At 41.3% G+C, this 24,197-nt stretch overlaps 1 protein-coding gene across 4 annotated transcripts in view; it reads right to left on the bottom strand.

Moving 5' to 3' along the window:
* GRIK2 (glutamate ionotropic receptor kainate type subunit 2) overlaps positions 1-2,687 on the bottom strand; it is a 526,713-nt gene extending 524,026 nt beyond the window's left edge. For all 4 annotated transcript variants that reach the window (XM_084889359.1, XM_084889360.1, XM_084889362.1 and 1 more), the window contains exon 1: positions 2,569-2,687. The gene's annotated coding sequence lies outside the window, so the exon portion shown is untranslated. The remainder of the gene's footprint in view (positions 1-2,568) is intronic.
* Positions 2,688-24,197: the final 21,510 nt, after the last annotated feature.

Raw genomic sequence — 24,197 nt, 5'->3', positions numbered from 1 at the left:
AAACAGATGTACTATGGCACTTGTTTTTCGTGTATTCTGCTAACATAATGGCATTTGACATTGCAGTTGTAATGTCTCTGCTTACAACTATCATTCTAAACTAGATGTAGTTTTGTGGGATTATTTATTAGGTGTCTAGTTGGAAAAGTGAAAGATCAGGCTTCCAGATTCCTGAAGTTCTTACACAGTAAATTAAACAGTTAAAAGTCTATCATAATTTCTTTACTATTAATTGGTCCCCAAGAACCAATTTTGCACATAAGCTAAATTACATTCATTTGCATCCATCAATGAATCTGAAAGGTTTCAACACCACAGACAACAACTCCACCTGTCCAGTTGAACTGCAGGCAGGAGACAACCTTTATTCAGGACCACGGACAGCGCTCCAGACAGAGATTTATTCTATTCTGGAGCAGTCAGTACATTGAAAGTGGTACATTGAATGGGTAATGTACCATTTGAAGTAGCAATGTGAAAATTTCTACTACACAGAGTCTGTGTATTTGAATTATGGCATTGCTCGCATTGTCTAAAGGGTTTTTTTTTATCAACTGTGTGGTGTGTGTATGTCAGTGTGACTTACTGGGATTGCTTGGCATATCCAGGATGTGCTAATAATCATCCCCTTCCAGGGCATACTACCACAAAAGCCACTTACAATAACTGAGTTCCCTCGTGAACACTAAACTACTTATTTCACAATACAAAAAAAAAAGCCTGAAAGACCACCAAGAATTCAGAATATTGAGTAACATGCTGTCAATGTCCAGTGGCTAAAGACATTTCTAACATGTGCAATTAGTTATTGCTTTAGAATTCTCCACCTGCAGATTTCCATCTGTTACAAGGGTAATCAGATTAATTTTCTTTTCTTTTTTTTCTCTCACTAAATGTCACTCACTCCCAGGGCAAAAGCAACAACAACAAAAAAAACCAAAATTACCTTCCGAATACTAGAACGGAATGATTTGGTGTAAAAGATGACTATAGTAAGGCAATTTTGAAGTAATTACAAGTTTCTCCCCAATACTAAAAATATGCATCCCAGTTCTAAGGCTATATGAAGGATTGATAAAATCATTATATAGTATTCACTGACCACGTTTAAATCTTTTTAAAACTGTGTCAGTTTTGTGATTTGCTTTTTTTCTCACAAATGCAAAAAATAAATAAAAAATAAAAAACACTATTCAGTGTCAGGAGATCCTATATGTTTTGTAATAGTAAAATTTATACACCTTATTCCATGGTTGCATTTTTTTCTCACTTTAACCATATGCAACCTTTATTCTAGAAGCCAAAGCTCTGTAGGTTCCAAGGTCAAAGCAGAGATGACAAATGGCAAATGCACACATATATGTACACACAGAGAGGAGCTGTGACTAAAAGTAAAGCTCAAAAAAATACAGAATGCTGACATGAAGAGAAATCAAGCCTATGATAAATTACCAAAGAACAAAATGCATATCATGTTCATGCAAAAGCTTGTTTCAGCAACAACCAAAAGCCCTTCGCTTCATCTTTCACTGTATTTTTATACTTACTGACACTAATGACCTCTTATTTGGGGGCACTATTACTTGAGAATCAATTTTATTTTTCTATTCTCCCAGTGAAAATGAATCTTATTCTAGTTAGCTGCCACCTGCTGGGGCATGGACAAATGTGTGATAATCCTTACAGCACAATGTTTAGATACCTTTTGCAAGAAACAGCAAATACATAATCCCAGGACAGCCTGAATTTCTAAGACGTTTCAGAGGTTCTTCCATCCCATATCTATACTTACATTGTCCACCTGGAATTCTTTATAAGAATCCCACTAAACTTGTCACATAAGTCCTGCTATTATGTGACACATAAGAAACCTTGACCTAGTCTTCCATGCATGTGGCCTGTTGTATGGCAGCTAAGCTAAAACAAACAGCCTGTTCACCCATGATGCTAGAAGTGCCAGAGAACAAAGTCGGATCTGATATCAGTTAAAACCATACTGTTGCATACTTGCACTTTCCTCTTCTTAACTCTGAATGCTATGCTATGCAATCCCTTGTGATTCTCAACACATCCGCTGTTCTACCAACATTCTGCTGCATTGATGATTAATAGCATTTAGAGTTTTAATTAAATTTGTGATGCCAAAAAGAAGTATATCTTAATTAAGAAACTAAATTGGAATAGATTTACAGGCCCTGGAACCTATTTTCTCTTAATTTCAGCCTGTGCAATCTCCAATGCGTTTAAATAGAAGAAAACAAACAGGTAAGACTCCTAGGCACCACTTATTCTCTATCACCTTCCTTTGGTACCTCTCATTTTTATGTGTGTGTGTGTGTTTGTTTGTTTGTTTAATTCCTAAGGCTTCTAGAAGCTACCCTGCTGGTGACAAAAATGATTCCTATTAAAAAAAGTTATAAGGTAATAAACTTAGACGAGTCAAGACTGAAATATATCCCATTATACTAACCCTAAAATTCAAATGAATCAATCAATGAATCAATCACCTCTTGTGAACGGAAAAGCATAATGAACCCGTAAGGTAATTTCTGTTGAGAGAATACTTACAGTATGAAGATGAAGAAACGACAGGAGGTAATCTGTTTGTTACCAAAAGTACAGCAGTGAGAAGTTTTCTAATATCCCCTATTCCCTAAGTTGGAAATCCTTATAAAGGACCACAGTTGGGTCCCTTGTTTGGTAAAGAGCTCCAGGAAGGCCCCAGTACCAGGGGCTGGGAGAGTGCCTTTAAAAGTTCTTGAGGTTAACCATCCACCCTGGTGAGACACTAACTCCCCTGACCCTAGCGGGACGCCCTGCGAGTTTCCCAGAAGCTCGCAGTAGCGGCACCGGTGAATGGGGATGCCTGCTTTTCCGTGTGGAACTGGGGAGCCTGGTCGCTGGGAGCCGGGGAGCACGGGAGGATGGAAGGCAGGCTGGGGAGTTGGTCAGACCCGCAGGCAGCCCCAGCTTCTCGCCATCGGTGTCTCTTCGCCTCGCGCGCGCGTCCCGGCGGCGGAGGCCACTTCCACGCGCGTCCGCTCAGGACCTCATTCTGCGCGGAGCAGAGCCGGCTGCATGCATCCCGGACGGGAATCTGAATCGGCTGCAGCCGGCGGGACAAAGCCACTCGCAGCGGATCGATGAGGCTGGCGGCTGCCCGGGGCGCACGGGGCTCCCCCGCCGCTCCTCGCCGTCGTCCTCCTCCCGGCGGAAAGCGTCGCTCGCCCACCCCGGTCCCTCCGGTCCCCGTGGGAACGTGCTCCCGGGGAGGCAGCCCCGATCGCAGCCCACCCGGAGGGAGCGCTTACCTCTGGCTGGGGCGGGGGGAGGTGGCGGGCGGGGGCAGGGGAGGAGGAGCAGCCCGAGGAGTCCTTGGGGAGGAGCAGCCCGAGGAGTCCGGCGGGGAGTCCCGGGCTCCGGGACGGAGGAGCGCAGCCGCGGGCGGGCGCCGAGCGCGAGTGACGGCGGCGTTGGCGGCGGCGGAGACGGAGACCGGAGCTGCTGCGGCCGCTGAGACAGACACGCCTCCTGGCGGGGGCTCCGCGCCTCCCGCTTTAAAGGCGCCGCGCTCCTTTCCCCCCAGCCCCCGCCCGCCGCAGCCCCAGCGCGATCCGGACCTCCCGCCGGGGCCACGGGGGTGCCAGCGCAGGGCAGTGGGCAGCAGGAGCGAAAGTGCGAGGATGCTGGGCGCCCCCAGACTTGGACGTTAGGAATGCCTGCCACCGGCGCGCATCCCAGCCAGCGGGGTCTGCGATGGGAGGACTGGGAACGGGGTGCGGGGTCAGGGAGGGATGCAAATCGCCAGGACACGTGCCAGGCCCTGGGCGCTGACCGCATGCATGCATGCGTAAGGAGACCCAGCTCCTTGGGTTCTGGGTGGTGACTTTTAGACCTCTCTGAAACCATAGCAACGAAACTTCTCCGCTGCTGCCTGCGTTTGGGAAGCAGCTTGTAGACTCTAAAGTGGCCCTTTTAGTCCAAGTCCTGCCATTTCCCTTGGAGGTCCGAGAGCATCTTGACCTGCGCCTCACCTGCACCCCCACCCTTTTGCACACTCCCCTCGCTTCCCGGTCCTCTTAGGCACCTCTCTCTTTGCCTCCTGTACTGAAAGGGACTTCTCCCAAGGTCCGAGGATTGGCAGGCAGTATTGGTGCCCACCTGGCGCCTTAATGTCAGACTCCTCCTTCCCTCAGTCCCTGACTCCCAACCCAAACAAATTACAGAAAGAAGTTTGATTTGAGATCCGGTGGTTGCTGCTGCACTGGAGGTCGCAGTTCAAAGGTTGGAGAAAGAAATCTGGGGAGCAGTTCAGGCCTGGCTGGCCTCAGGGCTAAATGTCCTAAAGGACTTTTTAAAAAGCCCACGAAAAGAGGAGGGGTACCAACCTCCCTGAATCTTCCCTCAACTCTGCTTCCAGGGAGGGCCGCTGGCAGCTGCACACCTGGGGTCTCCCCAGGCGTTTCAGGAAGAACATCAGCTTTTTTTACCCCATACTTCTACTGTTTGTTTATTTTTTTCTTTATTGATTAAGGTATTACGTATGTGTCCTTGTCCCCCATTGCCCTCTCACCCCTCCCCACTCATGCCCTCACCGCCCTGGTGTCTGTGTCCATTTTGCAAACAATCTCCCATTTCCACTCCTCCAGGGCAGAAAAATCAACAGCTATTCAATACCCTTGCTGCTTTATCTTTGTCCCTACAATATTAACTAGAGCAGAGATTTTGCAAGTTGCCCCCAGAGGAAGTTATGGAGCAGCTATTAGAGAGGAGGTTTAAGTGAGGCTGAGCAGAAGCAGGAAGGGGGGTAATGTTCAAACAGGCTGCAATAAGGAGCCAGACTTGACTTCCAATCTCTTAATTCCAATGGCCTTAAGTGAAAAACTACCTCCAGAGACCAGTTGTGGTCATGACTGGAGACAAGCCTTCGGTTGCTTCTCTTAGAGTTCAGCCCTCGCCAAAACCTGGCACATCATTGCCGCCCTCCACACCCCAGGGCTAATGCCTGCCTCAGGCCAGCCTGAAACACAGAGACTCAGCCCTGCCAACCCCTACCCAGCTCCCAAGGAAAACCACCCGTCTCTGCCCTCTCCACCAGGACTACTGGCTCTCCGTGCCCCCTACATGCCAACTGAGCCCTCCCCTGTGAGGGAGACTGGGGACGTAACAGAGGTTAAGGAGGGGTGAGTTAGTGGCAATAGAAAGTCTCTTAGTCATTTAAAGATCCCTAGGGTAGCAGGGAGGCTCCAGTAATTAAGTCAACAGCGGCCTTGTTGTGCTGAGTAAATAAATAGTCAATGACTCCATTGTGACTCAGGGAGCAGGCAGCACAGACCCGTGACCAGCTCTGGGCCCTGGGCTCCAGCTGCTGTGACCCGCAGCCTAATGGGCCCTGGAGGCACAGCAGAGTTTGGCCCAGGCCCCTGAAGAAAGAAAATACCTCATTCAGGCCCATTGCCCCACAGGGGTAATGTAGACAACTCTCTGCTGGCCAAAGGCACTCTCCTCATCATAGGATGCAGCCTCCCCACTTGTGGGAAGGGAGGAGCGCAATCCTGGAATAGTGGATACCAATGCAAATCCAGCTTTGTTTGTGGTGACTCTGAGATGCAGAGCAGGGACTGTGTCTCATTTGGCTTTGAGTGAAAGGAGGAAACCACTGGTATCAACCTTCCATACTGTTATCCCCAGGACCACATCGTATCTGGGGAAAGAGAGGCTTCAATCAACACCCTCTGAGTGTTGTGTGTGTTCTTCCCAACCCGGTCACAAATCTATTTTCCAGAGCAAACAGGACACATATATATATTTAAAAAGAAATAACAGAAACACCAATCAGAAAGGATAAATGCACCCCTATGTTCATAGCAGCACAATTCACCATAGCTAAGATTTGGAAACAGCCTAAGTGTCCATCAGCAGATGAGTGGATTAGAGAACTGTGGCACATCTACATGATGGAATACTACACTGCAGTAAAAAAGAAGGAATTCTTACCATTTGCAACAGCATGGATGGAACTGGAGAGCATTATGCTAAGGGAAATAAGCCAGTCAGAGAAAGATAAATATCATATGAGCTTACTCATTTGTGGAATATAATGAACAACATAAACTGATTAGCAAAAATAGATAGATACAGAGAAGCATCAGACTCTCAAACTTCAGGAAGGGGGCGGGGGGAGTGCTGGTAAAAGATCAACCAAGCATAACCAATAGACATAGAAACTAGGTGGGGTGGGGGGATGAGGGCATGTGCTGGGGGGTGAAGGTGGATGGGAGGAGGTCAATGGTGGAAAAAGGAGACATATGTAATGCTTTAAAATAATTTTTTTTTAAAGAAATAATAGGCACTACTAGCAAGGGAATAAGGCCAGGGGGAGAGATCTGAGAGAAGAGTGGAACAAATCAAAAGTATACATGTGACAAATATATTTCCTCAATAACAAAATGTTATCTGGATTCTAATAAGAAAAGTAGACTAACAAGGAACTGTATACACCCCTTTAACCTATCAAAAGATTCTCCAATACCATAAAGAGATCTTTTCCATTATTTATTTTAGGATTTATGAGGTTAAACTTTAGGGAATCAGCCTCCAATTCTCTTTGGGGAAAGCAGTGTAGCTTTTTCTTCTCCATTTCCAATCATCCCTAAGACTCAACCTTCCATTTCTCAGAAGGTCATCGAGCCCATGAGCTAGTGTTATGCAGGAACCACCACAGGTCTGGGATTCTGACTCCTGAGGACCCAGCAGGGACCAATCTGACTCCCCAAGCTTACTTCCACATCTTTTTATTTGTCTGTTTGTTTGTTTCTTGGCTTTGGTTTGGTTTGAGTTGAATATAGAATTAGAGGTATTATTTTGGCTCATCTAGTCCAATGCCCTCATTTTACAAGTGATATAAACCCAACTGAGAGAGAAAACTTTCTCAGGATGTAGCAGAACTGAGAATGCCTTCCAGCTGCGCAGTGGCATCAGGCTGTCTTCTGTCATTCTCTTTTCAAAACTTAGAACCACATAAAGTTAGGACTAAAACAGACTTCAAGGATTTCTGTTCCATTTCAGGGCCACAAACCTCCCTGTCATCTGGAAAAGAAATGTGCACCTGTGCCATAGCCTCACAATGTTTCCTACACCAATAGGAGATGCACCTGTCCCCTGAAGCCCACTGTAGGCTGATGAGGAGTCTCTAGACCCCCAGCCTGGAGCCCCTGATCTAGTTCAACAACATCATTTTACAGGTGATGAAATCTAAACCCAAAAGTAAACACTTAAGAGTCACACAGTGGGCAAAGGACAGTTCCAGGACGAGAGACCAGGTGTCCTGATTCCCACCTGTCTGCTTTCCCTCAAGTTGTTCTAGCTATAATTGGACATAAATTGCACTGAGGTGTTGATACTTGTGGCCTCATAGATTTTTCTCTCAGAATAATGAATATCTGCCCTTGGAGGAGACCTATTATTTATTTCTGAAACCTCTCAACATACTGAGTTCATCCTATTTGTCAGGAGCAGCTATAGTGCTAGGAAAACAGCATGAACAAACTGAACAAAACCCCTGTCCTCGCTGAGCTTTCAGTTTAGTGGAAGGATAACAAGGATAGAAGCAAAAATGTAAGTTGGCACACAGCAAGGAGTGCTACAGAGAAAAATAAACGGTGTAAGCAGAACAGGGCATGTTGGGAGGACAGGAATGGGGCAAGGGTGATTTTACATAGGGTGGTCAGGGAAGGCCCCTCTAGTTAGTTAACATTTGAATAGAAATCTGAAGGACATAAGATCTTCTTCCTGCTTGTAAGAAGATCATCTCAGGCAGAGGAAGCAGCAAGGGTAAAGGTCCAGTGGCTGGAACAAGTATAAAGCCCCTAAGGAAGAACAAATAATCCCATTCCCAGAGGAGAGACAGGAGATTAGTAGAAAATTCAATCAAAGAGGAGCAGAGGGACATGTCCTAGGGAGCCTGGGGATTTTTCTCTGAAGACAGCACAGAGCCATGGAAGGAAAGAAACAATCTGACACAAATGTTAAAGGACAATTCTGGGTGCTTTATTACAATAGATTGGACTCAATAAAGGCCAGAGTGGAAACAAAGCAACCAGTGAGGGAGCTACTTTAATATCCAAATAGCAGTCAACTGTGGACAAGACCAGGATAGTGGCATGAGGTGGTAAAAAATGGTCTCATTCTAAATATACTTTTTAAATATATTTTTTAATTGATTTCAGAGAGGGAGAAATAGAAACATCAATGATGAGATACAATCATTGATCAATGGGCTGGCTCCTGCATGCCACACAGGGGGGATTGAGCCTGCAACCAGGCATGTGTCCGAACTAGGTATCAAACCATGAACTCCTGGTTTATAGGTCAACGCTCAACCACTGAGCCACACTGGCCAGGCCTAGATATATTTCTAAGTGAAGCTGAAAGAATTTGATAATAGATAAAATGAAGAATTACACCAAGGTTTTTAGCCTAAGCAACTAGGAAATACAGTTATTTATTGAGATGAGGAAAATTACAGGAGGAGCAGGTTTGGAGGATATTGGATGAATAATAAGTGAGGATTTGGACATATTAGGTTTCTGACATACATTAAATCCTAGAGAGAGATGCTACATAGGCAGCTGTGTAAAATGGGTGTGGAGTTCAGAGGATAGGTATACGTTTGCAAGCCGTCAGCTCACAGACTTATGAAACAAATGAAATAATCTAGAGATAAATGTAGACAAAGAAGTGAGGAGTTCTCAAGATTGAGCAATGAGTTGTTCCAAAGTGTAAACACTGAGATGAAAATAAATAGCACATGAGACAGAACCACTGAGGTAGAAGGAGAACCAAGATTTTTACTGAAGCCTGGCAAAAAGAAATGTCTCCCCAAATGAGTGAGTGTTCAGCTATATTAAATGCTGCTGACAGGTCAAATGAGTGGGCACCAAGAATTGGTCATTTGATTACATGATGAGGAAACCACCACTGACCTTGATGAGAGCAGTTTTGGAGCATTGGTGGGATTAAAATATGCCTGAAATAAATTAGAGAGGTAGAGGAATTTTTTAAAGGCATTTTTACTCTAACGTGAGAGAGAGGGTGTCAGTGGGATAAACTGATGCCAAAGAAAAGATGGAATCTAGTACACAAGCAGTGGATCTGGTCTTTAATAAGGGGGTCAATTAATGCAAGTACTAGGAGAGGAGGCTGAATATATGAACAAATGTAAATAAACTGTTTTATGAGTGTAGTGCTGAGAATACACTTTTCCTACATGCCTTCCACAGCCCCACGCTGGGCCGTCTGCTCCATTGACACCTTCCTTGCCACAGCCTGGCTCCTGCCATCCTAACTCCCATGCAGATGCCTGCTTGCTTGGTCCCACTTAAAAGTTTAGTATGGAGTTTTTTAAGGAAAAGGAAGGAGAAAAAATAGGAACTAGAAGAGGATATAAGATCTTGTTATTCTGTATATTGTCTTCATAAAATAAGAATAAAAAACATATGCTGAAGGCCTTGAGTGGGAGAGAATGTACTAGATGTTTAAAGAGAATAGAGAATGTCAAAATGCCATTTAGGAGAATGGAAAAGTGAAAAGACAATGAAATATAGTTGATAGTTGGTCAACACTCTGTGCCACTTGAAGTTAATGGCCAAGAATCTAATCAGTGATTATGGTCATGGGCTTTTCTTTGGTCATTTTTAGTGCACAAATGGAGGTTTAGAGTAGGTGAGGAATTGAAGTTAAGCAGAGTTTAGGTTTTGCCAGGCAAGTGTGATGAAGATACGAGGATAATAGAGCTAAATGTGATGCAAGGTTGTGCTTTTACTGATGGACCCTGGAATCCAAGCTGGCTAAAGGGTGAAGTGAGGACACAAAGATTCAAAAGGGGTGGTAAAAGGGACATAATCAGCAGGGACACTCTTTGATAGAAGCTCTGTTATGGTTAGGGTAGTGGAGAGAGTAAGTTAGAAAGGTAAGAGGTGATGATTGGAAAGTTGGTGATACTTGAATTTAGGATTATAGAGAGGATGTAGCTTTTAGTAATGATAAGGTGTAGGAACTCATTAAAGTAGCTATTTAAATGTAAATTTTAATTAATTAAAATTAAGATTCAGTTCCTCAGCGACACTAGCCACTCTTATAGTTGTCAATAGCCACATGTGGCTGGAGGCTACCACACTGGGCAATGCAGATATAGAATATTTCCATCATTACAAAACGTTCTATAGGATAGTGCTGGAGTGAGTGGCTCCGGGAGTGAGAGACCGAGATGGGTTAGAGATGGTTGGAAGAGTAAAGGTCAAAGAAGAGAGTTCAGGGTATTAAGAGTATCATTGATATAGATATTCAAATAACCAATAATGACTGCAAAAATAGTTCTGCCAAGATTGCTAGTAATGAGCCAATATATTCAAGCAATGGGCTGGGAGTGATACAGATAGATATAGAAGGTAGGGTTAACATGATGTAGTCCAATGGCATAAATTTCAGAGTTCAAGGGTTTTAGGAAGAAAAGGTAGGCAGTGATAGGTGGAAGCAGCAAGAACACTCCTGGCCCAGTGGCAGCAGTGGTGAGGAAGAGAAAAAGCTATCACATAAGATGTCTGCAATTCCCTGAAGGAAAAATTCAGAGAAGCTGCTGACAGACCAGGAGTCCCAGCAGAGAAAGTGAGAAGATTTTGGATTTGGGAAGATACATAGAAATCCGGAGATGAGAGTGCTGTGGGATAACCTGGAAGCCCAAGGCTTCTTGTGAGGACAAATATAAATGGGGGCAAATGCAAGTTGGGGTTAAGCCCAGTGGTCTCCTAGACATACGGTGTGCGGAGGTGTTATTTGTGCAGTGGGTAGGTTATAATTCTTCTGGGACCACACTTTTACTTCTGCCAATAAATGTGTGAGTAAGGGAAGGTCATTATTATAAGACCTCAGGACCCTCCAGGCTTGTGTCTGCTATTTTTCTTGAGGACGGAGGGGTGGCAGAAAGAAATTTGAGCACCTCCTCCAATGCACTTTCTGCATCTCACCAGGTACACAGGACATACAGTAAAACCTCTTTATCCTGGAAAACGCCATGTCCAAACTCAGCCACATAAAATGGCTAAATCATTGCTTCTATAATCAACCCATTGCTTCATGTATTAACTTTTGTTTTTCACTCAGCATCTTCCATACTTATTGCATCCAACTTTCTCAATGTCTAAATTTTCTCACTTAGTCACTTCACTTTTCTCTAGACTCCTGAAATTGTACCAAAATCAAGAACTCCTCAAGTGCTCTCCTTTGATGACTTTGAGTGTTCCAAGGAGTCTCAACCACCCTTCTTACCAGTATAAATTTTAGATTCTTCAAGTTACTTTGTACTATCTCACCTCATCCACCTCATTACTGCCACTCCTTTCCTCACTAGTCTCTAAACCTCCAAGTCCTACTTCAACCCCTAGCTAATTTATTCACTCTTTTAGCAAGTATTTATTGAGTGCCTACTGTGATTCAGGGAAATGAAGACAAAATAATAAGAAACAAAAGTAAACCATGTACTTTGTGAGGTATTTCTAAAGAAACATGGTAACTATTATATTCCTGCTCCTCATAGTAGACAGCACTAATAAAAAAGCAGGAATATATCTGCAGTAGGTATACAGTGGCATCTGCTAGAGAGGCATTGTAACAGAAAATATTTCTTATTGGATTTCGCATTTCACTCCCAACATAGAAGGAAAGAACCTATGCAAATGCAATGAAGATTATTAGGGATATGGAAAAGTGGAGAGGAATTCCAACTCTGGATTGGATGAAAAAAGAGCCAGGGATAGAGGTACGTGTTTCCCCAAGCCACAGGACCTGATTTGTCAAATCATGAGGGAATGCCAAATACAAGTCCTCAGGACCATTCCCCATCTACCCTTCAACTCTACTCTTTCTCCGATGCTTATTGCACATTTTCAGAGAAAAAAACTATTATTTCTATAAATCCTGCTGTATTCTAGGGATATTTTCACATCAACCATCACATGTAATTATGTTAACAGTCTTATCAAATGCATAATTAGTATTTTAGCAATGGTAAAAATAAACCATAGAGAGGTTACATAACGTGCCTGGGGACACACAGCTAGAGAAGGCAAAACTAGGATTCAAAACTTTGTAGTTTGTTGTTCTTATTGTTGTATCAGAGGAGGCAGGTGGAATAAAGTAGTATGTGCCCCAGCTCTGTCTCTTATTCCAAAAGGTTTCAGATATCGTTTATAAGCCATGAGGGGTGAAGTCCTGCAGTTTCAACTGGAAATGCGGAGGGCTGGAGAACATGGAGATACTCAGAATGAGCAGATGTGCTCCCTCAGTAACCCCTTGAGAAAAGGATTTGTCTGGAGCCAGAAATCAGAAGCAGCTGCTGCTCAGAAAGTCAGCCAGCTTAAAAGCAATCAGAGGGCTTTTCTTCTCAGCCTTTATCAGAGTTCAAGGAAAATTTCAGAACTTGACCTAATCCCTTCAGAGTGTTCTCAACAGAACCTAAAGGATATCCTTTGCCAAGAGCGCAATTCTTACAAGTGAGAATAAAGACAGAAACACTTTTAGAAATAACCCTTCATCCACACCATAATACCTTCCTAGTTAGTCTTTCTATGGGAGAATCTATACATGACAGCTATATATTCACTTTCTGGCCAAGAAACTGTCTAGTACTTTCAAAAATGAGGACTGGAGATGATTTCCAAGAACATGATGTTTGTGGGTTGGTTGTCCCAAAGACAGAGTAGGGTTCACTTGTATACATCACAGGATTCAAGTAAACTCTGTAAACTATTTCAAGATATCACATAGGGTTTAATTTATTTTTTCATCTAGCACTGAAACATTCTGATGGATTTAGTTCATCACTAAAGAAGTTGCTACTTAAAGAACTAAGATTGTTTCCTTCCAAGGCCCTGTCGGAGGTCATCGTGTTATAGAAAGCTGTTATGGAGAACCTTTAGGAACCGACCAGGGTGCCAATAGATTTTCCTCCTCTACTTTACTGTAGTAATTCCAATTAGCAGTTTTCGAATCTCTTCTTGCAGATGATCCCAGCTTCCAGGACTGACAGTTCATTAAGGATACATACACTGCGGACCACCTACCTTCCACATTCCTTCCTACCAAAGAATCACGCAAGCTGCAGATCAGGCCTGCCATGGCTTTGTTTTGGATGTGCACTGTTGGAAAGCACACTGAGAGGTAATAGAATTCAGTTATGGTTTTTAATTCTGTAAATTAATGGATGAGGTATTAAGTTTAAAATGAAAGGGAAACAAACAGAGAAGTGACTGGAATAACAATGTAGGTTTCGTACTCAATTCTACTGGAAAGTGTGAAATCAGAAAATAAACTTTTTTACTTTGTCATCTGTTATCCCAACAAGCTTTTTAATATGGAACTGTTTTTGATCTGCTTCCAGATTAGCATCCCTTTGTAAACACATGTTAAATGTGAGTACAAGGAGATGAACAATAGCGATGCATCACTTCACTGCATCAATATTTTATGTAGTTGATCATGTAAAAAGCAGAAGCAAAGCAGATTTAGCTTTCTTTGTGGACTCTAGGGACTAAGGGTCTGTTGACCACATTTCCACTTTACAAACAGAGCTATCCAACCAAGACTTATTTACAAACTGGAAATGTGGTCAAACATACTGTCTCTGATATTTTGTTTGCTCTTCTATGCTGAAAAATGGATAACTTCAGAGAGTTATTCCTATAATACTAGATACATATATAAGGAAAATAGAAAAAAAAAACTGAATCTGTGATATGGAAACAAATGATGTCTGATAATTAGAAATTGCTATTTTGGTGGATAAAACAAAAGAAAGGTGGTAATTTCTATAATATTTTCCAGTATTCACTCATTTTAATGCAAGATACAAGTTTCATATTTATATGCACTTCAGTGTATTTAGAAAACTACAATCAAGGACTTGGCAATCAAGATCCAAATGTCAGAAGCCAGACTTATTGAAAATGGTTTTAGCTATAAGGAGGGAGAAGATAGAATTTGCAAATGTTTTTCATTTACTTCTCTTCACTCTATACTTATGCCAATCACTAAAGAGGGCCAATTGATACATTCTTCTAAAAATTGAGAAGTGAGAGCAAGATAAATAATCAGGAAGATGTTTGGAGCAGTTTTATGGCATAGCAAAAGCAACACTGGGCTAAGAGTTCCACCAACTGGACCTCTATTTAAATATGAAGTCTTTGGTAATTCAGTTCATTTTATAAATGTTCTCTCATTTATAAAATCTGGAGCAGGAATTTATTTTGGAACCTATGAGGTCTTTTCAATTTAAAAAAGTGATAGTTTCTTGACAGAACCAGGGCCACCTTGAAGTCACTGGTGGCATGGGGGTAGTACTCAGGCCTCTAAATTATGACTATTATCCATATGATGAAGTGTACCTGAAATAAAAAGCTGAGCTGCAGATAATGTATAGTTCCCTGCTTCCATCCTTCACTCAAAGTCATCAGAAATACACAACTTATCATCTAACTTGAAAATAAATTTTCATTCAAAAGATAAATTGTATTCACTTAGCAAAAATCAATAAAATTGTAATTTAATAATTTGATGTCCTTTTCTATCTGACTTATTTTACTTAGCATGATTCTCTCAAGATGCATCCATATGGTTGCAAATGGCAGTATTTCATCTTTTTATGGCTGAATAGTATTTCATTGTGTATATATACCGCTTCTTTATCCAACCATGTCTTTGCATTTATCTTATACTAGAGGCCCGGTGCACAAAATTTGTGCACTGGCGTGGGGAGGTATCCCTCAGCCCAGCCTGCACCCTCTCCAATCTGGGATCCCTCTCACAATCCAGGACATCCCTTTCACGATCCAGGATTGCTGGCACCCAACTGCTTGCCTGCTTGCCTTCCTGATTGTCCCTAACTGCTTCTGCCTGCTAGCCTGGTCACCCCTACCTGCCCTCCCCCTGCAGAGTTATCGCCTCCAACTGCCATCCCTTGTAGGTCTGGTCTCTCCCAACTGCCCTCCCCTGCTTGCCTGATCATCACAACTGCCCTCCCCTGCTGGCCAGCTTGTGTCCACATAGGGGCAGGATCTTTGACCACATGGGAGCAGCCATATTGTGTGTTGGAGTGATGGTCAATCTGCCTATTACTCTTTTATTAGATAGGATAGAGGCCTGGTGCATGGGTGGGGGCCAGCTGGTTTGCCCTGAAGGGTGTCCCGGATCAGGGTGGGAGTTCCCTTGGGGCATGGGGCAGCCTGAGCGAGGGGCCTATGGTGGTTTGCAGGCTGGCCATGCTGCCATTTCTGTTTGGATTTGTTTACCTTCCATAGTTGAAACTTTGTAGCCTTGAGTGGAGGCTTAGGCCGGCAAGGGCAGGTGGAAAGCTTGGTTTCTTCCATTGCCAGGGAAACCCAAGCCTCCCTCCTGCTCTCTGTGGCTATAGGCATCTTGTTTGGGTTCATATGCATACTTACTCTGATTGGCTGTTGGGCGTGGCTGGTGGGTGTAGCAGAGTGATGGTTAATTTGCATATTCTCTTTTATTAAGTAGAATAATAAAAAGGTAATATACAAATTGACCACCAGGAGGAAGATGCTCAACATAGGAGCTGCCCCCTGGTGGTCAGTGTGCTTCCATAGGGGGAACGCTGCTCAGCCAGAAGTCGGGCTGGCGGGCACAGTGGCAGTGGCAGTGGCAGTGGCAGGAGCCTCTCCCACCTCTGTGGCAGTTGGACATCCCCCGAGGGCTCTTGGACTGAGAAAGGGCACAGGCCAGGCTGAGGGGACCCCTCCCCCTTGCCAGTGCATGAATGTCATGCACCAGGCCTCTGGTGTGGAATATAAAACAGAAAGCAACAAATGAACAAATAAACTAACTCACAGACAAAGTACAGTGGTTACCAGAGGGAAAGGAGGGTAGGGGGGATGATGAAGAGGGTAAAAGAGGTCCAATATATGGTAACTGAAGGTGACTAGACTTTGGGCAGTAGGCACATGATGGAACATACAGATGACATGCTATAAAATTATGTACTTGAAACATATATAATGCTATTAACCAATATTATCCCAATAAATTGTATTAAAATATATAATTTGATGTCTAAACTTAATGTATACAGGAAATATTACATACTAATTCTTAAACTATGACCCTGATCAAAGTTATTCAGTATTTGGACCCAAGCAACTTAACATTTCTAGAGAAAATTATGCAACTGAGATGTACTGGGTTGAGTACTATCATATAAAACCATGTGCCTTTATTTGAAAAAAAGTCTTTGTAGGTGTAATCAAGATGAAATCATACTAAACTAGAGTGGTTCCTAAATCCAGTGTGACTGTTGTCCATACAGGAAGATGGAAAATGGAACACAGGTACATACAGAAGGTGAAACACCAGGTGGAGGTGGAAGAAGATAGGAGAGATACCTCTTCAAACCAAAGAACCCCAAAAAGGATTGCCAGCAACCACCAGAAGCTAGGGAGGAGACATGGAACAGCTTCTCCTTTGGAGCTCCCAGATAGAAGTAACTCTGCTATTGCCTTCATTTTGGACTTCTACCTTCCAAAACTCTGAAGAGAATACATTTCTGTTGTTTTAAGCTACCCTTATTATAATACTTTGTTAGGGAAGCAGTAGGAAACTAATATGTAGACAGTCTGGCCGAACCTTAGAACTTTAAATTTCAATTGAACTTTCAACCCTATCCTGAAAGTTTGCTCTCCCACTTTTCCATAAAATGATTTCACACCTCATTTCTTCTCTAAAACCTCATCTCAGTTTATAATATGCTTCCTTCCTACTCAAAATGAAAGTCATCCGATAGAAATCCTTTCCTCACCCATCAGCAAGGGCACTTCACTGTCACCTGGTCCTATTTCATTACACATTCTTGATCTTCCAAAAGATGGCATGACCCTACCTTTTCTTTCAAAGACCATCTTATCAGTACTTGTATCCTGGATTCCATATTCTCAAACATTTTTGACCCTATAGCATAGTACTCTTTCTTAACAATAAGAAAAACAGAAATAGCCGAAACCAGTTTGGCTCAGTGGATAGAGCGTCGGCCTGCAGATTGAAAGGTCCCAGGTTTGATTCCGGTCAAGGGCATGTACCTGAATTGCGGGCACATCCCCAGTGGGGGGTGTGCAAGAGGCAGCTGATTGATGTTTCTCTCTCATCGATGTTTCTAACTTTCTATCCCTCTCCCTTCCTCTCTGTAAAAAATCAATAAAATATAATTTTTTAAAAAAAAGAAAAATAGAAATAAAATAACTTACCATCCCTTGTCTTTCTCTAACTACAATTCCATTTCTTCACTAATCTTAAGCAGAAGTTCTTGAATCTTCTGATCTTGTTTTTTTGTTTCCTTACATCACCTTCTTGATGAATTCCATTTGGGCATTCATCTCCTCCATCCCACTGCAAACACCCTGGCTAAGATTACTAGTCTGCTCCATGTTGCTCAATCCTGTATTCTTGTTTCTCCTTCTTTATCTTCTTGATTTCTCAAGAGCATTTCATGCTAATAGATTAACATCACTTTAAAAAACAATTTTATTATTATTATTGCTGCTGTTGTTATTACTGTAATATTTGTTGTATCATGTTTTTCTGTGTTTTTCATTTTAGTCTCCTTTATGGGCTCATTCTTATCATGCTGATGCTTAAATGTTGGAGTGATCCAGTTTTAGAGCTTCTCTTATACTTCCAAGTGAATTAATACAGTGACATGGCTTTTAGGTACCACCTATATGTTAAAGACCTAAAACACTCTATATTCACTCATAAGCTCTAGAATCTAGATTCTTTTTTTTAAAATATATTTTATTGATTTTTTTTTTTGCCCCCGTCCCTCCCTCCCACACATCCCCTCCCTCCCCAGAGTTTTGTGTCCATTAGTTGTACTTATATGCATGTATAAAAGTCCTTCGGTTGATCTATTATCTCCCCCAGATCTTCCTCCCCTCCCTGCTATAATTTGACAGTCTACTTGTTGATATACTGTCTCTATATCTATCTTTTGGTTCATCAGTTTATAATGTTCTTTATTATCCACAATTGAGTGAGGTCATGTGGTATTTCTCTTTCATTGGTTGGCTTATTTCACTCAGCATGATGTTCTCCAATTCCATCCAGGTTGCTGCAAATGATGAGAATTCCTTCTTTTTTTATGGCAGCATAGTATTCCATTGTGTAGATATACCATGGTTTTTGGATCCAATCATCTGCTGACGGGCACCTAGGCTGTTTCCACATTCTGGCTATTGTAGATTGTGCTGCTATGAACATAGGGATGCATATATCCTTTCTGATTGGTGTTTCTAGTTTCTTGGGATATATTCCTAGGAGTGGGATTACTGGGTCAAATGGGAGTTCCATTTTCAGTTTTTTTGAGGAAACTCCACACTGTTCTCCACAGTGGTTGCACCAGTCTGCATTCCCACCAGCAGTGCACGAGGGTTCCTTTTTCTCCACAACCTCACCAACACTTGTCGTTTGTTGATTTGTTGATGTTGGCCATTCTGACAGGTGTGAGATGGTACCGCATTGTTGTTTTGATTTGCATCTCTCGGATAATTAGTGACTTTGAGCATGTTTTCATGTGCCTTTTGGCCTTCCTTCTGTCTTCTTTTGAAAATGTTCTATTTAGGTTAATTGCCCATTTTTTAATTGGATTATTCATCTTCCTTTTATTTAGTTGTATAAGCTGTTTGTAGATGTTGGAGATTAAACCTTTATCAGTGGTATCATTTGCAAATATGTTCTCCCACACAGTGGGCTTTCTTGTTGTTTTGTTGATGGTTTCTTTTGCTGTAAAAAAGCTTTTTATTTTGATGTAGTCCCATTTGTTTATTTTCTCTTTAGCTTCCATTGCCCTAGGGGTAGTATCAGTGAAGTTCTTTTGGCATACGTCTGAGATTTTGCTGCCTGTGGATGCTTCTAGTATTTTTATGGTTTCCCGTTTGATGTTTAAGTCCTGTATCCATTTTGAGTTTATTTTTGTGAATGGTGTAAGTTGGTGATCTAGTTTCATTCTTTTGCATGTGTCTGTCCAATTTTCCCAACACCATTTATTGAAGAAACTGTCTTGAATCCATTGTATATTCGTGCCTCCTTTGTCAAATATTAATTGAGCATAGTGATTTGGGTTGATATCTGGGTTCTCAATTCGATTCCATTGATCTATAGGTCTGTTCTTATGCCAGTACCAGGCTGTTTTGAGAACAGTGGCTTTGTAATATAGTTTGAAGTCTGGTATTGAGATCCCTCCTACTTTACTCTTCTTTCTCAGGATTGCTGTGGCTATTCGGGGTCTTTTATTGTTCCAAATGAACTTTTGGAGAATTCTTTCTAGGTCGGTGAAATATGTCGTTGGTATTTTAATGGGGAGTGCATTGAACCTATAGATTGCTTTAGGAAGTATGGACATTTTGATGATATTGATTCTACCAATCCATGAACATGGTATGTTCTTCCATCTCCTTACATCTTCCTCTATCTCTTTTTTCAGTGTCGTGTAGTTTTCCGCATATAGGTCCTTTACTTCCTTAGTTACATTTATTCCTAGATATCTTAATTTTTTTGGTGCGGTGGTAAATGGAATTGCTTTTTTAGTCTCTGTTTCTGCAGTTTCACTGTTGGTGTATAGAAATGCCATGGATTTCTTGGCATTAATTTTGTATCCTGCTCCATTGCCATTCCAATTTGGATGCCTTTTATTTACTCCCCTTGTCTAATTGCAATGGCTAGTACTTCCAGTACTATGTCAAACAGGAGTGGCGAGAGTGAGCATCCCTGTCTTGTTCCTGTTCTTAGAGGGAATGGTTTTAGTTTTTGCCCATTGAGTATAATGTTGGCTGTGGGTTTATCATATATCGCTTTTATTATGTTGAGGTATGATCCTTGTACTCCCACCTTGTTAAGAGTTTTTATCAGAAAAGGGTGTTGGATTTTATCGAATGCTTTTTCTGCATCAATTGATATGACTATATGATTTTTATCTTTCAATTTGTTTATGTAGCTCTAGATTCTTATACTCAATTCCATTTGAATGTCTAATATAGCAATGTCCCAAAGAGGACTCCAGATCTGCCTGAAACCTTTTACTTTCCTAGTCTACCTCACATCACAAACAGGAGCAATATCTACTCTGTTATTCAAGTCAAAACCCTGAATCATTCATGATTCTGCTCTTTCTCTCACAACCATCCCCATAATGATTTTATTAGCAAATCCTATTATTTCTTTCTCCAAAATATAATCAAAATCTGCCCATTTCTTCATGTTTATTGCCATGACTTTGATCCAAACCATCATCATCTCTTAGCGAACCTACTGCCATCACAGAATAGATTGTATCTTTTCTTTCTGCTCTTGCTCCTGCAATCTATTCTTCACACAGTATCAAAGTGGTGTCCCCCTGCTTGAAACTCTCTGATACCTGTTCCGGTCAATGAATTTTTGTAATACTCCACTCCTTACTATGGTGCTGCATAGCCTACTCTTTCTAACTTCATTTCCTGCTAAGTTCAACCTCTCTCACAATTGCCTAGCCACACTCTCCCACCCACTCTTTTTCCTGAACACACTTTGCTCATTTTGGTCCCAAGGCCTCTGCACTCATTTGTTCACCATGCCACACTTCCTGTTACCTCAGCTTGGACTTCTCTTGCCCCAGGTCTTTGTGTGATTAAATTATTTCCATACCTCAGGTGTTAACTTCTTAAAGATATCTTCCCTCGCCATCTAACCCCATCTACTACACTCATCATGTTATTCTGTTGCTTTTTGTCTCAGCACTTATCACTATCTGTTTCACTGGAGAATAAGTCAGTTATTAACAGTGGGAACCATGATTTCTTTATTTGTCACTCTATCCCCAGGGACTGGCATAGAATAAGTACACAACAAATATTTATTCATGGATCCTTGTTATCCCACAAGTACTATGCAAAATGCAACTAATTTAATTACAAATATTTTATAGTTTCTTACTAGTAAAGCACCACATTACATAATCTTTATCACATCTTTTGTGCTCATTTATAATTAAAGTATTATAAAAATTATTCCCCAAAATTCATAAAGCTCAAATATGGTTGTTGTTATTGTGGTTGTTGTTTTCAGATATAGAGTTTCATAGCTAGATACAAAGAATGAAATTATCACTGCAGATGGCCAATTTTTATAAGTAAGCCTCTGTTTTCCCGGTGACTGGACAATTCCAGAAGACTGTAATTTCATCTGATTGTGCTCAGAAGGGCCAGGGCTTTTCACTAAAAGTGCATAGACCATTAGAGCATGAATACCATTGTTGTCACGTAGACAGAATTAGTGGAATATCCATAATATTCTCATTATTTATCCTCTTTATCAAGACTACTGGTTTGTCACTGTTTAAGGCTCTGGCAAGTGATCAACTAGTATACTCAACTGTCTCCTATAAAATTTGAGGGGAGAATATCAGCAGTATTTTTTTCTGGGTTCTTATAACCCTCTGAGGGAATGAAGTGTCTGAATAATTATTATGTGCAGACACTCCCTTAAGTGTTCTGAACATTTTATCTCATTAAATACTCCCAAAACAGTCCTTCAAGGCCAGTGTGGAAACCGATTCTGAAGGTACTTCAGATCCTCAGCCTACTTGGTGATTTGATAAGCGGAGCTCTGCTTACTTCTGAAGTTTATATTCTTTTCACACTACTCCCTAAGAATGAATTGGATAACAAAGAAATTCCACTTTTGTAATAAAATTTATTAGGTCAGAGAGAAGACCTTCTCCTGGCTGAGTACATAGTTTGATAATATGCTTGATTTCACATCATTATCATCAAAGAATCTTCAAAATAGCATTCCCCTATTTTCTGTAAAAGTGGGGTTTTATTTCAGAAGGACAACTCTAAAATAGTTTGAAAGTAAACTAATTTTCAGTCTTTATCTCAGCATATTGTTGAAATGTCTCATTTATATGTCAGTTTTCTTGTACTGTTTCATACAGACAACAAAAAACAGTTGTTGAGTATTATTTTGTTTTGTTCTGTTTTTCTTTTTCTAGTTGAAATACCTTCTAAACAGAAAAAAGAATTCTAACTTCCAACTCCATTGACCCTAAGTAAACTCTTCAAGTTCAAAACTGATTTTAACTTTGGCAGTATCTATTGCCTGCAATATAAAGGTGAGGGAACTCTAAGATTAGACCTTCAAGTGTGGGAAAGGAAGATGTAATTGATAGGAAACAGAAGACTCGGCTCAGTTTCATTACAAAATGAGGGCTGCCTACCTTAGGTAAAGATTTTTTTTTTAAGATTGCAAAATATTTACGGGGAAAAAATTCTAAGACTACCGTAGAAGTTATCTTGCATATTAATTATACTAATTTATATACATCTTTCTATACTCCTTAATGTTGAATTGGAATACATAATCTGAATATAGAACAAAATAATTGAAATATGAAAGTAACCATATGAATAAACAAAAAAAAACCAGATAAATAAAAACTCATAGACACAGACAACATTATGGTGGTTACCAGAGAGAAGGGAGGTTGAAGATTAGTAAAGTGTAAAGGGATTAACAATGTGTTGATAGAATATAATTTGACCTTGGGTGGTGGTCACAAAATGCAATATACAGATCATGTATCATAAAAATATACACTTGAAACTTGCATAATCTCTTTTCCCCACTGAAAGTTGCACAGTCTTATTAACCATGTCACCCCAATAAGTTTATTTATTTATTTATTTATTTATTTTTTATTAAATTATTATTAATTAAAAAATGAAATAAAAAACTTTGCAGAAATTTTCAAATTCATATTTATAAAATAATGTATGCTTTCTAATAAAAAATGTTTCATAACATGGGTGCTTGTTACCTATACTTAATAATTTCTGTATCCACTTCTTAACCTCCCTTATCTCCCTTAAAGTACACAGAGATACAGTGATTTTTCTCTTTGTGAAAGAAAGTGCTACAATTTCTAAAGCTGCCCATTGAGTGTTTCTGAGCCATAGCCAAGAGCTATTTCAAAATGAGGACAGATTTCTTTTCTCCCTGGGGACAGACAGCATGATGCTTCCTCAGTCATGCATTCTAAGCCTTTTCTCCCTCAGATCTTGTCTAATCCCAGGTGTAAAAAGATGCTTCTTCCACTATTAAAGTGCTGACAGCTATCAAGGTGGGAGTAAGTCCATTTTTTATTCACTCCATGTTGAATTAATCCATCTGTAATTCTGTAAGGACGAATTTAACCATTCCCTTAAAAACAAACAAGAGATTTCAACAACTCCATTGGAGAAACAACTACCAAATTGTTCTCTGATATGGGTCAAGAACAGGTCATTTTGAATGTAGATGAACATAGTTATGACATGTATTCATAATGTGTGGCACTGTCCCATTCTCATCAAAGAGCATGTAAAGAGGGTTATAATCGTCTTTTTTATAATAGTACTTACCTATATGAGAGGTTATAATCGTCTCATCTCCATGGTCCATTACCGTGTTTTTTCAAGCCTCTATCTTATTTGCATCAGCTATCTATACTAATAAAAGGGTAATATGCTAATTAGACCAGATAGACTGGACATCTTCTGGACGTCCTTCCGAACAAAGCCTGGTGGTGGGACCAAGGTAGAGGCAGTTAGGGGAAATCAGACAGGCAGGCAGGCAGGGCAATTTGGGTCAATCAGGGCAGCAGGGGAGAGCAGTTAGGAGTGATAAAATCAGCTGGGGAGAGTAGTTAGGGGGGTTCAGGCCTGCAGGGGAGAGTGGTTAGGGGTGATCAAGCAGCAGGGGAGAGCAGTTAGTGGGTAATTAAGCCAGCAGGCAGAGGGATTAGGGGCAATCAGGCTGAGAGACAGAGGGGTTAGAAGCAATTAGACAGGCATGCAAAGTGGTTAGGGGTGATCAGGCAGGCAGGCAGGTGAATGATTAGGAGCCAGCAGTCCTGGATTGTGAGAGGGATGTCCAAGGGGACCCAGATTAGAGAAGGTGCATGTTGGGCTGAGGGACACCCCCTCACGCCTGTGCACAGATTTCATGCACTGGGCCTCCAGTAGTTAAACAGTAGTGTAATTTTTATTGTTGCATAATTTTCCCAATATAATGCCTCTTTCATATTTTCATAGAGCTTGAGCAACCAGCAGATGAATTCTCACAAC

This window comes from Pipistrellus hanaki, assembly GCF_964339955.1.
Source record: "Pipistrellus hanaki genome assembly, chromosome: 7".
Taxonomy (NCBI): domain Eukaryota; kingdom Metazoa; phylum Chordata; class Mammalia; order Chiroptera; family Vespertilionidae; genus Pipistrellus; species Pipistrellus hanaki.
The sequence above is the reverse complement of the archived record's forward strand: the minus strand, read 5'-3'. Positions and strand labels throughout refer to the sequence as shown.